The 16,392-nt window shown below is 33.2% G+C and overlaps 1 protein-coding gene and 1 pseudogene across 3 annotated transcripts in view; one reads left to right on the top strand and one right to left on the bottom strand.

Annotated features, from left to right (window-relative positions):
* BRINP3 (BMP/retinoic acid inducible neural specific 3) overlaps positions 1–16,392 on the bottom strand; it is a 439,645-nt gene that overhangs the window by 159,272 nt on the left and 263,981 nt on the right. The gene's annotated exons all lie outside the window — the stretch shown is intronic.
* On the top strand, positions 15,336–16,004 carry LOC142863870 (succinate--CoA ligase [ADP-forming] subunit beta, mitochondrial pseudogene; annotated as a pseudogene).

Raw genomic sequence — 16,392 nt, 5'->3', positions numbered from 1 at the left:
TAACTGACAATTTATGTGAATTATGTTTTAAACACATTGTTAAAAATCAATGAGGATACAAAAGTATAGTAAATCAATTTTAAAAAGCAATGCATGCATTTTGCAGTTTTTTCTTTCAACTTTTCTTATATTGTTTCATCAAATTATTTCCTATTATTTTCACAGAGAATTTTGGAGGGTAAAATAAAAATAAATATTATTCCTAATTCAAAGAGATGTTTCATAAGTAACTATATATATATATATACACATATTCACACACACATACATATATATATAAGTATAGATTCAAATTTACTTAATATAAAATGGATAAAGATAATTTACTTAGAAATAAACAATCGTTACTACTTTATATCAATTTCCCTACAGTCTCACACATTCTAAAGATAGTGTTTGGCTCAAGATTATCACAGCTCAGCAATGCATTGGAGTTACACATTCAATAAGAACTAGTTGAAGAAAAACAATCTGAAGAATTAAAAAAATGAAACAAGCCTAAATAAACAAAGCATAGTACATTAAAAATAAAAAGAAATTCATTGTCTTCAAATTAAGATATTATAAATTTAAATATTTTTAGTCAAAATTCTAATAATGGGCTGAGGACATGAGCAGAAACTTTTCAAAAGAAGGCAGAATAATGGCCAACAAACATATGAAAAAATGCTCAACATCTCTAATCATCAAGGAAATGCAAATCAAAACCACAATGAGATATCACTTAACTCCAGTGAGAACGGCCTTTATCAAACAATAAATGTTGGCATGGATGTGGAGAGATAGGAACACTCATACACTGCTGGTAGGACTGCAAACTAGTTCAGCCTCTGTGGAAAGTTATAAAGAGATACATTAAAGTGATACAAGTAGATCTACCATGTGATCCAGCAATCCTATTACTGGGCTTCTACCCAAAAGAACAAAAGACATTCTGTAAAAAAGACATCTGCATTCGAATGTTTATGGCAGCACAATTCCCAATCGCAAAGATGTGGAAACAACCCAAGTGCCCATCAATCCAAAAATGGATTAATAAAATGTGGTATATGTATACCATGGAGTACTTACTGTTCAGCTATAAGAAACAATGGTGATATAGCACCTCTTGTATTTTCCTGGATAGAGCTGGAACCCATTCTACTGAGTGAAGTATCTCAAGAATGGAAAAATAAGCGCCACATGTACTCACCAGCAAATTGGTATTAACTGATCAACACCTAAGTGCACATACAGGAATAACATTTATCGGGCATCAGGCAGATGGCAGGGGGGAGGATGGGACGGGTATATACATACATAATGGGTGCAATGCGCACCATCTGGGAGATGGACACGCTTGAAGCTCTGACTTGGTGGAGTGGAGGGGCAGGGGCAACATACATAACCTAAACATTTGTGCCCCCATAATATGCTGAAATAAATAAATAATTAAAAAATAAAAAATAAAATCATTTAAAAAGAAAAAAAAATAGACTGAAATAAACATGGCTCAGTCACCATCCTAGCTCCACCACTCAATAGAGAGGAATCTATCTAAACTAAGTTTTTGTTGGATAAGCTAGTTAAACTTTTCATAGGATGGTTATAAAGATAAAATGAAATAATCCAAGAAAGGTACTTAATCCATGATACAGACCCACAGTAATTATTTGAAAATACATGTAAAGTATTATCAAATGTTTATTATTAAAAAGCAAAAACACAATAATAACTTCAGTGGGAATGTACAGAGATTTTTCACACTTCACTCCCAATCAAGCTTGTGACATCATAATACTTTTTCTGGTATCAGTGGTGGATGTTACCATCCCTTGAACCAGAATATGCACAAGTTTTATACAAGGTCATATCAAAAATGCAAGCAAAACATGATATAATTCTAATAACACACAAGAAGATTAAACTAGAAATAATGGTATAGGAAAAAAGAGGCAGTTCAATTACATAGAACACAAAAGAACAACAACAATAATATGAACAAAGTCAGATAAAATTTGACGACCTCTGGTACAGAACAAAACCAAGTAGTATAACCAAAAACATATAATAAATGAAAAAATTTTTATTCACTTTGAGTGAAAAAAGATAAAATGCGAACTTTGTAAAAGTATACATACACATACATTATATATAGATTTGTGAAACCGCCAATACTCTAGGCCATTTTCAAAATGAAACAAAATATTACTTCACCATTTTGATTGAATTGATTATTGTTTCTCATAATTCAATAAAATGCATGATCATATGAAACTATATCACTTACTACAAATCTATAAATGCACATATTTCAAAAGTTTGTAAAGTTCCTAGAAACTTTATTTGATATTCAGGGGAAAATAATATTTTACCTTTTAATTTGCAAAATAGACATGTATATCTAATCACACTTATCAAGACTTGCCATCTATGAACTATTTATTGGTTATATGATAAAAAAAAGGTATCATCCAGAATAGTAGTATACTTGTTTGTTCTAACCTCATATTTTAATAACAAAGTAATAAATGCCCATGTTGGAAATTTAAGCAATGAAATAAATTCCCTGCCCAGAGGAACAACTGGCATTTTTTTCCCCTATTTTTACATGTTTGCCCTCATCTTTTCACTAGACATGAATGTGGCTGAGAATGGAAACAATTGGTGCTCAGGACCATTCTTTATTCATAGCACCCGAATTTTACGGCTTTACTTTTTCATAGCCCTTTTCTCATTAAACCATTTACTTTACTTCATCTGTTTCAGAGTTACATTAGGTTATATCAAAATAGCTTTTGAGTAATTTTATAAGTCATTGATTACACACATGAAATGCTGGAATATTGATAAGCACAATGTATTTCATTTACAAAACAGTGGTGCCCAAAGAAGGAAGCTGTCCTTCTGAGTTCAATGTTTGGCTCTAGAGACCCAAATCATACTTAAATAACTAAAAAAAATAATGTTAATATTTTAGAGGAAATTTGCCTATTCCATATTGTAGCAAGAGAAATGCCTCTAAAATATCAGGAGTTTGGGTGAAGGAGTGGTGCAATTTGTTATCAGTGCCTGCATCGAGACAAAGCATCATATCATTTCTTCAATTTCGCCCACATTTTCCTAAGATATCCCTTCCATACAGACCACTTCAATTGTCTCATCATCCATAAATAAAGTTTGTTTTCTTTAATCACTCAAAACACTTTGAAAAGTCGAAGGCTTTCATAGAGGACATAACCCACATTTGGCCCACACTGAGTTTCTGATGTCTTAACATTTAATATTAATATCAGGACTGATACTTAATTTTCAGATAGAAATAAAGATGTATTCTTATATAATTTTTTCTCAAGAATATGTTCACTTTCTGATCTCTTCATTTATAAAAAATATTGGTTAACATAATTGCAGCTCATATATTCAATGAATGGCTCTTATTTAGAACATATAAAGGCATTCTACAAACTGATATTAAAATGGCAAGAGCAACACTGAAAAGATATGTCACACAATAAGATATCTAATCATCCTCTAATCATAAAACAGTGTTTGAATTTCTTATCAACGAGCTAGAAATTAAAAGCATAACACGATACTATGCCCTACTCACCAGAACGTGACTTATAAGAATAGAAAGCCAGAAAATGCCAAGTTTTGACAAAACAATGAAGAAACTGGAATTTTCATACACTGCACCTGGGATTGTAAATTGGTACAATCACTTTAGAAATTATTTGAAAGTATCTACATAAGTAAATGTAAGAACATCTTACAGTTCAGGTACATAGCCAACAAAAACGTGAACATGTGTGTACCAAAAGACACCTGCAAAGTGGTTCATAATTGCATCCTTCTTAATAACCTCAAACAGAAAAATACACAAATGGGAATCAATAATGCAATGTATAAGTAAACTGAACATTTGTATACTGTATCACGATAAGAATAAATGAAAGGCAACAGTACAGAATAATGTGAACAAATCTCACAAAGAAAATACTGAGTGAAATTTATTATGCTTCCATCAATACAAAGTTCAAAATTGGGCAAAAATAATTTATAGTGTTAGAAGCCAGGATGGTGCTTACCCTTTGTACATACGAATGATGGTAAGGGGGCATGAGGGGAACTTCTTGGGTTCTATAAATGTTCTATTTTTTGATATAGGTGACAGTTGCTAAAATGTTTTCAAATCTAAACATTTTGTATACTTCTCTGTATAGATGTTATATATTAATAACATTTACTAACAAAAGTCTGTTCTTATTTATTTTTCTTAAAATAATATCAGGAATGTACCATGCCACCCATACCTATGTGTACATGTATGTGGATATCTAGACATCTACCTATCTACTTACCTATGCTTCTATCTAGAAATCATCTGTGGATACTACAATGCAAGCTTGGACCTTTGCACTTCTGTTCTTTCAAATTGATTATTCTAATATAATTGGGCAAAAAGAATATGCTAAAATAAGATTATGAAAAACAAATGACTTATTTTTAGATTACTAAACATATTAATAAAGTTCATTTAAAAACCAGATTCAACCCATTTTTAATCATCTTAGAGCATGTCATATTTGTTTACTTTTGAGGCCACAATTCTTGCCATTCTATAATTTCAGATATACGGACGGGACAGTGAATCGATTTTCTGCTAGGAACCAAGTAATAGATTCATATTCTTATTTCACTTTTATTTTGTAAGTACCCATGATTCCAAACAATATACTTATCTCTGATTTTTTTTTAAATTACTTCTTTCTTGTAAACGTACCACTGAATGACAATAAAAAGAAGTATGAATGAATAAGGAAGCAATTTTAAATATTCTATTTTCCCTAAGGATAATTACTTTCCAGGTTTAATATGGTTATGCGTTTTTAAAGTATTTGCAATACTCTCGTTTCTCTTCAGATTGTATAAATCTTTCACCTTTTACTAAATTATTTGTAAATAAATCATTATATTTAATATTTAATATATTAAATAATAATATTATAACATAATATTAATAATATATTTAATAACATCAATAATATATATCTAATCATAATATATTTAATATATTTATATTTCAATAATTTATATTTTAATAATTTTATATATTTACATTTTAATAATTTATATTTTAATATATTTATATATTTAATATAATATATTTAATAATTAATATTTAATATTTGATCGTTATATTTAATATAAGACAAAATTTTATTAAATTCATATAGTTCATATTCAAAACAAAAATTCTATTGATAACAGCACTATCAGAAAGTGACCCCATAGGTCTACTTGAAAAAAATTTTAAAACAATGTTTAAAATAACATCAATTCATGAGTGGATCAAGAAAATGTGGTACATGTATATCATAGAATACTACTCTGCCATAAAAGAAGAGGGATCAATGCTTTTTGTAACAATTTGGATGGAACTGGAGACCATTTTCCTAAGTGAAGTATCTCAAGAATGGAAAACAAATACCATATATACTTACTATTAAATTAGAACTAACCAATGAGAACACATGTGCACAAAGGGAAGTAAAACTCAATGGAAATCAAGCAGGGGGGAGGAGGAAAGAGTGGAGGAGGGAAGGGGTGAAAACTTACCTTACAGGTATAGTGAACACTACTTGGGAGATGGGCACACTTATAGCCATGACTCAAGCGTTACAAAAGTGATCCATGTAACCAAAAACATTTGAATCCCCTTAATATTTTAAACAAAAAAATAGATAAATAAAAGCACTGTTTCCCCCAAAGAAAATTATTTGAAGAGCAAATATTCAAAACATTAAGGGATTAAAAACTCTCAAGATATTTTAATATCTTACTCCTTTATCTTACTTCAAAGTTAAACTAATATATTATTATGGCAATTATAAAATTATATCATATTCATCTGTTTTCATTAACTTCTTTATCTATTTAACTATAAATTTTCTACTCATAATTATACATAGTGCCTGCCACATGGTGGAAATTCAATAATTGTGGATTAAATTGATATATAAATACTTCTTTTTTTTTTTTTTTTTTTTTTTTTGAGACAGAGTCTCACTCTGTTGCCCGGGGTAGAGTGCCATGGCATCAGCCTAGCTCACAGCAACTTCAAACTCCTGAGCTCAAGCGATCCTGCTGCCTCAGCCTCCCAAATAGTTGGGATACAGGCATGAACCACCATGCCCGGCTAATTTTTTCTATATATTTTCAGTTGGTCAATAAATTTCTTTCTATTTTTAGTAGAGACAGGGTCTCGCTCTTGCTCAGGCTGGTTTTGAGCTCTTGACCTTGAGCAATCCGCCCACATCGGCCTCCCAGAGAGCTAGGATTCCAGGCGTGAGCCACTCTGCCCAGTCTAGATATTTCATTTTTAATTAGAAATATTTATTACAAAAGAACACTGTTTTAGAGAATTTATTAAACATTTTAAGAATCTCTTGAAGAAAATATAGGAGTGCCAGTATATAGAAATTTTTAGAGCTATCAAGAATCTAAGGCATCATCTAGTCTCATCATCTCATTATACATATGAATAGTGTATTTGGAGCCAGGGAGGTTATTGAGTTACTTCAGTCTCATGTAAGTGAAATGAGAACTGGAACTGGTACTTAGATTTACTGATTCGTAAATCAAACACCTTTTCCAAACATCATGCTGGCTTTCCAAGCACTATAGTTAATAAGTTTATGAAACTTTGTTTGGCCTGATCAATCTAATTCATTTCCTTTCTCTCTCTCTCAATAAAGTCGCAATAAAACAATGTAATTGGTCTAGATTGATGTAGAAGTCAATTGGAATGGTGTAGCATCTTGGGTCATTCTCATGAACAATAAATATTGCTATGAATGTGCGGGTTAATATAATTTTGATTGAAGGCCAAAAGAATTAGCTTCCATTCTAAATATTAATGTATTAATGCCTGGAAATATAACTTCCTCATATTCTTATATTACTTCATACTAGACATTTGAAAAGTAAAATGTAAATGTTGAATACTTTATGTTATGTCCAAAAACAGTATGTTCTTTTCTGTTACCACATCTATAAAATCTTTTATAATTTACATATTGCTAAAATTATGAAACTTACAAAAAACTTTAGAAAATGTTGATAGTAAGAAAAATTCTAGAGGAAAATGTTGGAAACACTCTCCTAGACATCGGCCTATGCAAAGAGTTTATGAAGAAATCCCCAAAGGCAATCAAAGCAGCAACAAAAATAAATAAATGGGACATGATGAAACTATAAAGCTTCTGCACAGCCAAAGAAACAGTCATGAAAGTAAACAGACAACCTACAGAATGGGAGAAAATTTTTGCATCCTACGTATCCGATAAAGGGCTGATAACTAGAATATACTTAGAACTCACAAAAATCAGCAAGAAAAAATCAAATAACCCTATTAAAAAGTGGGCAAAGGACTTGAACAGAAACTTTTCTAAAGAAGACAGAAGAATGGCCAACAAACATGAAAAAATGCTCACCATCCCTAATCATCAGGGAAATGCAAATCAAAACTACAATGAGATATCACTTAACTCCAGTGAGAATGGCCTTTATCAAAAAGTCTCCAAATAACAAATGCTGGCGTGGATGTGGAGAGAGAGGAACACTCCTACACTGCTGGTGGGACTGCAAACTAGTTCAACCTCTGTGGAAAGCAATATGGAGATAGCTTAAAGGGATACAAGTGAATCTACCATTTGATCCAGCAATCCCATTGCTGGGCATCTACCCAAATGATCCAATGACACTCTACAAAAAAGACACCTGCCCTCGAATGTTTATAGCAGCACAATTCATAATCGCAAGGCTGTGGAAACAGCCCAAGTGCCCATCAATCCAAGAATGGATTAATAAAATGTGGTATATGTACACCATGGAGTACTATTCAGCTCTAAGAAACAATGGTGATATAGCACATCTTATATTTTCCTGGTTAGAGCTGGAACCCATATTACTAAGTGAAGTATCCCAAGAATGGAAAAACAAGCACCAGATATATTCTCCAGCAAACTGGTATTAACTGAGTAGCACCTAAGTGGACACATAGGTACTACAGTTATAGGGTATTGGGGAGGGGGGGAGGGGGAGGAGGGGGGAGGGGGGCGGGTATATACATACATAACGAGTGATATGCGCACCATCTGAGGGATGGTCATGCTGGAGACTCAGACTTGTGGGTGGAGGGGGGAAAGGGCATTTATTGAAACCTTAAAATCTGTACCCCCATAATATGCCGAAATAAAAAAAAAAGAAAAAAAAATATGATTTCACTTCATTTCTCAATTGAAGATAGTGCCTTATAATATGATTTCTTTCAAAGGTCAACATTGAGTTTAAGAGATTTTTATCATTTAATATTTTCCTCTGCCAATTATTAATTATTATTTCAACATTTTATTAAGTCATCAAGATCACACTGCAATTCAATGTAGTCCCAGTTTTTTATCCTGCTTTACTATTTCTGGAGCTTATTTATTTAATTAAGAAATGAATTTTCATATATATTATTAACTACAAGACACATACTAAAAACAAAATGTTCACATTGGAATAAACATTTCAGTAGCAAGTTCTTTAATTTTTAAAATTGTTTTGTTACTTATAGTATTTTTTGTGGGAAGTGTGCATATTCACTTATAAAATTCTACATGTGCTCAAAGGAAAAATATTAATATATCAAGGGAAAATTTTCTTGCATCTCAATACAATAATAAGTATTATACTTAGTATATTATATATAATTTTTAATATCATATTTAAAATATATTTGATATTGTCAATGTTTTCTTGAACCATTTCCAAACATTTACAAGCTGTTTAAAATAGTATATTACATAGAGTATTGTGCCCAGATGATTCACATCTTCAAATGAAAAGCACAAATATGAATCAAATATAATTTCAATATGAAGGAGCATATTCCATTGTTTAATTATTTAATCTATGCAAATGACTTCATGCTAATAACTATGTCCCCTAATTCTATTTCTCATAATTTCAATAGATAAAATATTTTTAAATATTAGAATCATTCATTTATAAGGTTACATTTTTAAAACACCATTTTGGGGTTTTTTTCAATTTTTTTGTTTTATCTTTACAGGAGAAGCAGTGATATTTTAAACAGAAGGGTAAAAATTATAATTATAAGCAATATTAAGCTATGTATGTCCATAACAAGTACATAAAATAAACAATATAACTACATATTATAAATTATAAGGAATAAAAAAACAATTTAGAGCAAAATATATTTCTGTGAAGTAAACTATTAAGTTTAGAGGAAAGGAAAAAATAATAGGGCACAAAAAATAGGGCACTCATTTAATTTAGGGACAAAAATGGAGTGTCTTCTTGGAGAGCAATTGCTTCAGTGCAGTTTTCACTTGTATTTGCCACCATGAGTCCAGGCATGGTGACAATGATTGGCCTACTTTTTCATACCCCATAAACTATCCTCCATCAAAATTATATACAAGTAAAGAACCCACAGATGCACACATGCAAACCTATTGAGAGAGACTGTGGGCATTGAGTACATATAAAATTACACACAAGGCTAGAAAAAAGAAATTTTATCAGATTCTTAAAGTATTTATTTAGTGTGATATGAAATGATGGTAAACCGGACACAATTTAGTTAGAACGAAGTTGCCAAATAACATCAGGGCCCCTTTATGCTTAAACCATGGTTGCCATGGAAATTAAATATGTGCCACTTGATTGGTTTTGGAGAGGTCAAACCTCTAAGCTCACTCCTATAGATGCTATTTTGATTTATTTTTTAAATAACATAGAGCTTAAAATCACAGCAAGCATAAGAAACAATATGGCAAAAAAAGCATTCATTAGGTTCCTAATGACATGGATATACATTTAGAAAACTGGCATTTTTCTAAAAGCTACATTTGTGATAGCTATAACTGATGGTGTTACATAAACAGTAACCCTGTACTTCGTTATACAAAATCTAAAGGGATATTGTTATTACTCCACAGTTGCTATGAGTTTTCTGCTGTTTTCTGTATTAATAATGAAAAAAGTAACGCTTTCCAGCCACAGGGCAGTTATACACAGCAGACACGGATTGCAACCTGCGCTAGCTCTGTGGCCTGCTGGTGAGAGTGATTAGGCAGCCACTGCAGCTGTTGCTGCCACTGTCAAGCCTGAATGCCACTTCTCCTGGACCAAAGAAATTATATTTTAGGGAACTCAGGAGCCAGAGGTCCCTCTCTGATTTTTCACACAAACCTATAAATGTAATCTAAGGCAGCATTCATTACCCTCATTTTAGAAATGAAAGCAAACCAAAGAAGTAAAATATTAAAGAATTATATTTTCTTCGTTGTTTGTTATATGAATTGCAATCTCATTGCCTTCAGTTATTGAATCTACTTTAAATGACTACAAACTTTAAAATACAATGGAAAAAATATTTCTAAATCCAAGTTCAGAATACAAATAATGTTTTCTTTGGAAGTCTTGCAAATCATCATTATTTTTATATAAAAATAATAGCATTTTATAATCATTTTCAACAGTGCAGTTGACAGCTATTTCATATAAATGAAAATACAAACTAGGAGTTATTTGAAAGGCTGAATTTAATATAGCAAAGTCGTTGGAGAAATGGTACTAGGTACTATGGTACTTCAACTATATCGCCTCTTCCTTGGAGATAGTGATCTCTACTTGCAAAAGAACATGCCCGGGCTGCTTCTTTTGTTATTTATTTATTTTTTTATTTCTTTCCATAATCTTTTCTATACCTCCAGATCTCGCCACTCCAAGCTATTCCTCTACTTTGATGCACTATCTGGCTCTTCTCTGATGAATTAAGCAGGAAAGCAGTCAGAATGAACACACCAAGGAAGATGGAGAGTCTAATCCACAATTGAGCAAACCCCACCAAGGTCACAAACAAGATCGGTTGCCAAGAGCATAGAGCAAGGTGTTCCACTAAAGAGAGCAACTTGCATCATCAACCCCTACTGTATAATTTGTTGTATCAGAACATTTGTACATCTCCACAACCTGCCCAGTTGATACTTGCCTGGAGTGTCATTCAAGCAGTTAACTGCAGGCCGATGCTACAGATGACGTAAAAACTTACACATTGAATTATCTGTTTTGCTTTCTTTGGCAGTGTAACTAAAAATTTGTTGGTGCAAATGTCAACTTCTGAAGTAAAAGCACCTATCCCCACACTAGAGGACAATAGAATCAAGGGCACTGACAGTCCATTATTTAGTGGTGCACACAAAGCACACCCCAGGACAATCTGTCACTGTCAAAATGCCAACCAACAGTCATTCCATAAAACTCTGCCATACTAAAGCATGGAACCTTGTTATATATAGGCTTTTTGTTTTTTTCTAACATTTAACAAAACTATTGCATTATTATTTTTTTTTAATTTTCTCTTCCTCAATGGAGGAGTCAGTATAGTATATTAGGATATTTCCCAAACTGCCCAGTATTTCATTTCATAAAAATACTCTTACCCGAAATTTGTATTATTTCTCTGAAATTCCACATTGAATATTACTGTTCTGAAATATTTATTAAAGTATTTCTTATTACTTATGATTAAAAACTTAAAATTTTTTAATACAGCCTTCTGAAGTTTCAGCAGTATCAAATAATTCTGAATTCCTTAAGCATATCAAAAGCTCTGACTTCAGTTATATTTTTATAATAGAACAACTAATGCCTGTGCACAGACTAGCTAAACTTTCATACTGAGGACATCATATTCTTCTATTTGTCATTCAATCTGTCAGCAATATTATACTCATATTTTATCCAGGGCTGCCCTCTCCCCAACTTTTTGTTTAGTTGAAACCTAGTCAGAGGATTATAAGTAAAATAATTATTTACCTTTAAAAAAATGGAAGTATAACAAAAATGAAAAATAAAAAATCTAGTCATTTTAAATTATATATTTGTGTATTTCCTGAAATAAATTTAGAAGGAAAAAAAAAAAAACTAAAAATCAATGTGGAATATCATTGCAAGTCTTGGCATCTTCTTTCTATTGTCTTTCTCCTATATTTTCATCCTCTTTATATTATTTCCTTCCTATTTTTTTTCTGGAAACCAGAATACCAAAGGGATTTCTGTACCACTATGATACCTCTGGGACTTCATGAAGCTTTATTGGTAGCAAGGGTTTCTGAGACTTCAGATCACAAATAACTAGTACCGGGTTCACTCACAGTTACAAAGCCTCATGTCTGTGAACATTGAATCCCTAGACATGGCCTTTAGCAATAAAACCAGGTGATTGTTAGCACAATAAATACTAAAGCCCATCAAGTTAGTAAAGAAAAATCATAAAGGACAAAATGATTTAATGTGTTTTCCCTTTTTCAATGAAACATTACAAAGCAAAACTCCTATTCAATAGATTTCATTTGTTTAAAATTGATAGGAAAAAAAAAACTTTGGATAACATATTGAGTATCTGACTATCTGCCCATATACTAAGGAAATGTGTGAGATATTATTTCAGTTATTTTGTGTGGGCTACCTCCTCTGCCTACCTTACTATGAATTTAATTACATTTACTGATATAATTATCATGTCTCCTATTAGCAGCCTTTTTGATCACTCTTGAAAAGTTACAAATCTATTATCAGTGAGGAAACCAGGTAAGCAAGCTGGGTAGATTTGTTCCTGATTAGATTTATTAGATTTTAAGTGAAAACTTGGAGGACTCTCTCATATTTACAAGACATAGCTTTAGGAATAAACGCAACAAAGTCTTTTTAGATTACTTGGACATCTTTTCTACTTGTTTTTAAGTTTCTGATCTATTAAATATAGTTTAGACTATTGAAAATGACATTCAAATTAAAAATGATATTTTTCAAATTTAAAATATCCATATTATGTTAATCATATTGTTATGCTAAATGTTCAAGCATAGAGCATGAAGCAATTAGCTTACCAGAAAGAAAGACATTATACTGCTGTCACTGTTGCCACTGCTCCCACTGGGGGACCCAAGTGGCAGCAAAACACCACAGAAGACTGTGTCTGCTACCACCTTGGAGAGGGCCCACCCTGCCCCTGCCTGAGCTGTCAGTAGTGACCTATAGGCCAGCCCACCCTTCCGCACAAACATGCCCCAGCACTCAATTGGACTATGACAACCAGAGAGGAACAGGGAGATGCAGAAGTCCAGTAGGGTTGCAGGTTCACACTGCATCAGGTTCTCCTGCATCTGCCATTACCCTGCCTGAGCAATCTTCAGAGCACTGCTCAAGCAAGAAACCCAGGGGCCTTGAAACTAGGGATTATGTAATCTAGGACACCAACACTGGCATTTGAACACCCTACAAGGGTCTGAGTTCCATCTGACCCAAGTTGCTAGCAGCACCACAGTAAGGTACATACCAGCATGACTGAAAGACAGTGAACCTCTCCCTGTCTACACTGAGCAACATAATTCCCAGAAGAGGAGAGCAGTTATAGTGCAAGGCTATTTGTTTTGAGTCAATGGAAGAAGTTAGAGATGAGAAGAAAACAGCATAACAATTCTGGCAATGTGAAAAACCAGGCTCCTTTTGCAGTCCCCCAAAATCATGTTAGATATCCAGCAATGGACTCCAACCAAAAGCAAACGTTTAAATGTCAGATATGGAGTTCAAAATATGTATGGCCAGTAAGTAAGATCAATGGGATTGATGAGAAATTTAAAAACCAACACAAAGATACTAAAAATAAATGAATAAATAATTGAGGACATGAATAAATTATTCACTAAAAATACAGTTTACAAAAATAACAACTTCTGGGAATGACAGAGTCATTTAGGAAATTTCAAAATACAGTGAAAAGTTTTAAAAATAGACTAAACCAAGCAGAAGAAAGGATTTCAGAGCTTGAAGACAAAGCTTTTGAATTAACCTACATAGTTAAAAATAAAGAAAAATGAAGAGAAATGAAGAACGTTTCTGAGAAATATGGGACTATGTAAAATACATAAACATAATTATAACAATTGCCCTCTTCTCCCTGAAGGAGAAGAAAAAGCAAAGAGTATGGAAAATTTATTTGAGGGGATAATGGAAGAGAACTTCCCTGGTCTTGCTAAAGATTTAGACATCCAGATACAAGAAGAATAATGAACTCCTGGAAGATTTATTGCAAATAGGACATCACCAAGGCACATAGTCATCAGTCTGGCCAACGTCAAAGTGAAGAAGAAAATCCAACAAACTGTGGAATGAAAGCAGCAAGTAACTTGTAAAGGTAAACTCGTCACAGTAACAGCAGACTTCTCAGCAGAAATCTCACAAACCGGGAAGGATAGGGATACAATCATTAGTATTATTAACAGAATAACTGCCAGAAATTAATTTTGTACCTTGACAACTATGTTTCATATGTGAAGGCGAAATGAAATCTTCTAAGACAAGCAAACACTAATGGATTTTTCAACACTAGACCTGTCCTATATGAAATACACAAAAGTGCTCTAATCACCAAAAGGAATGGCCAATATGCAACAATATAAAAACACCTAAAAGTAAAAACTCACAGCACCCATAATACAGTAACATAAGGAAGAATACAAAGAAAATAGGTAACAATCAACATGATGACTGAAACGGTACCTCATTTATCAACAATAACATTTTTTTTTTTGAGACAGAGTCTTGCTCTGTTGCCCTAAGTAGAGTGCAGTGGCATCATCATAGCTCACTGCAACCTTAAACTCCTGGGCTGAAGCAATCCTCCTGCCTCAGCCTCCTAAGTAGCTGGGACTATAGGCACATGCCATGGTGCCTAGCTAATTATTTTTTTTAGATACCTGCATTATATGTTCTTTGTATCATACAAACAGTTCATTCTGAATAGCATAATTAAATGCAGGTCAAATGCTTTTAAAAGTTTGTGTACCTGGATAGCAATTACAATCTCCACACACTAAAAAGAAAAAGAACAATAACATAAAACACAGCATTCTTAACAATTATAGCATATATGACACCTTTAGCCATATGCTGGGTTTTCAGATCATATTGGCAACTGAAATGTCACATCCACAGGGGCTTGCTTGGCTAAAGGCACTATTTTAGAGCGCTTTACAACCATTCGAGCAGCTTCATCCAAGTCATCACAAGCAAGAATTTTAAGACCACTGTCTACTAAGAGAGCCTTGGCATCATCAAGTCGTGTACCCTGTAACCATGCCACAACAGGTATTTAATTTCCAAATCTTTTACTGCCATGACTATACTGCTGTCACTGCAGTATAGTCATGGCAGTTATTGCTGTCACTGTGCAATAACATCACATCACGTGATTCCTCCAAAAATATTGGCAAACAGGAGAAAAGGGCAGAATATGCAATCAAGTATTGGTCCATGAGCGAAAATATCCCAGGAGAGAATACTACTTTGCAATAACACTAGAAAGGTCATTTCAAGGTTGTGTATTAATAGGAAGTTCTCAAGGTGGTGTCAACATTGAAGATATTGCTGCCGAGACCCCTGACGTGATAAAGAACCTATTGATGTTGGAGAAGGCATCAAAAACGAACAAGCTGTCCAGGGATGCTGGGATTTCCAACTAATACTGTGATTCTGTGGCAGAAAACATGGTCAAGCTTTATAGCCTTTTTCTGAAATATGATGCAAGCATGATAGAAATAAATCTCATTGTAGAAGATTCAGATGGAGTTGTACTGTGTATGGATGCAAAGATCAATTTTGATTCTAATTCAGCCTATCACCAGAAGAAAATCTTTGATCTACAGCACTGGACCCAGGAAGATGAAAGGGACAAAGAGGCAGCTAAGGGAGATCTCAACTGCATTGGCCTCGATGGAAATATAGGCTGTCTAGTAAATGGTGCTGGTTTGGCTATGGCCACAAAGGATATAATCAAACTTCATGGAGGGACTCCAGCCAATTTTCTTGATGTTGGTGGTGATGCCTACCTAATTTTTATATTTTTAGTAGAGAAAGAGTCTCACTCTTACTCAGGGTAATCTCTTACTTCTGATTTCAAGCGATCCTCCCACCTCAGCCTCCCCAAATGTTAGGCTTACAGGTGCAGGCCACCACACCTGGCCAATACTAACATTAAATGTAAACAGTCTAAATGGCCTTCTTAAAAGGTAGAGGTTGATAGCATGGATAGAAAAGCACAACCTAAATATCTTCTGTCTCAAAGAAACCCATTTAACTCATAAAAAGTCATACGGACTCAAAGTAAAGAGGTGAAAAAAATATTCCATGAACATGGAAATCTGGAGTAGGAGTAGCTATGCTTAGATAAAACAGACTTTAAATCAACACCAGTGATAAAAAACTAAGATGGTCACTACATAATGATAAAGGGATGAATCCCAAAAGAAGATGTAACAATCATACGCA

Source organism: Microcebus murinus, chromosome 23, assembly GCF_040939455.1.
Source record: "Microcebus murinus isolate Inina chromosome 23, M.murinus_Inina_mat1.0, whole genome shotgun sequence".
In the NCBI taxonomy this organism is placed as follows: domain Eukaryota; kingdom Metazoa; phylum Chordata; class Mammalia; order Primates; family Cheirogaleidae; genus Microcebus; species Microcebus murinus.
The sequence above is the reverse complement of the archived record's forward strand: the minus strand, read 5'-3'. Positions and strand labels throughout refer to the sequence as shown.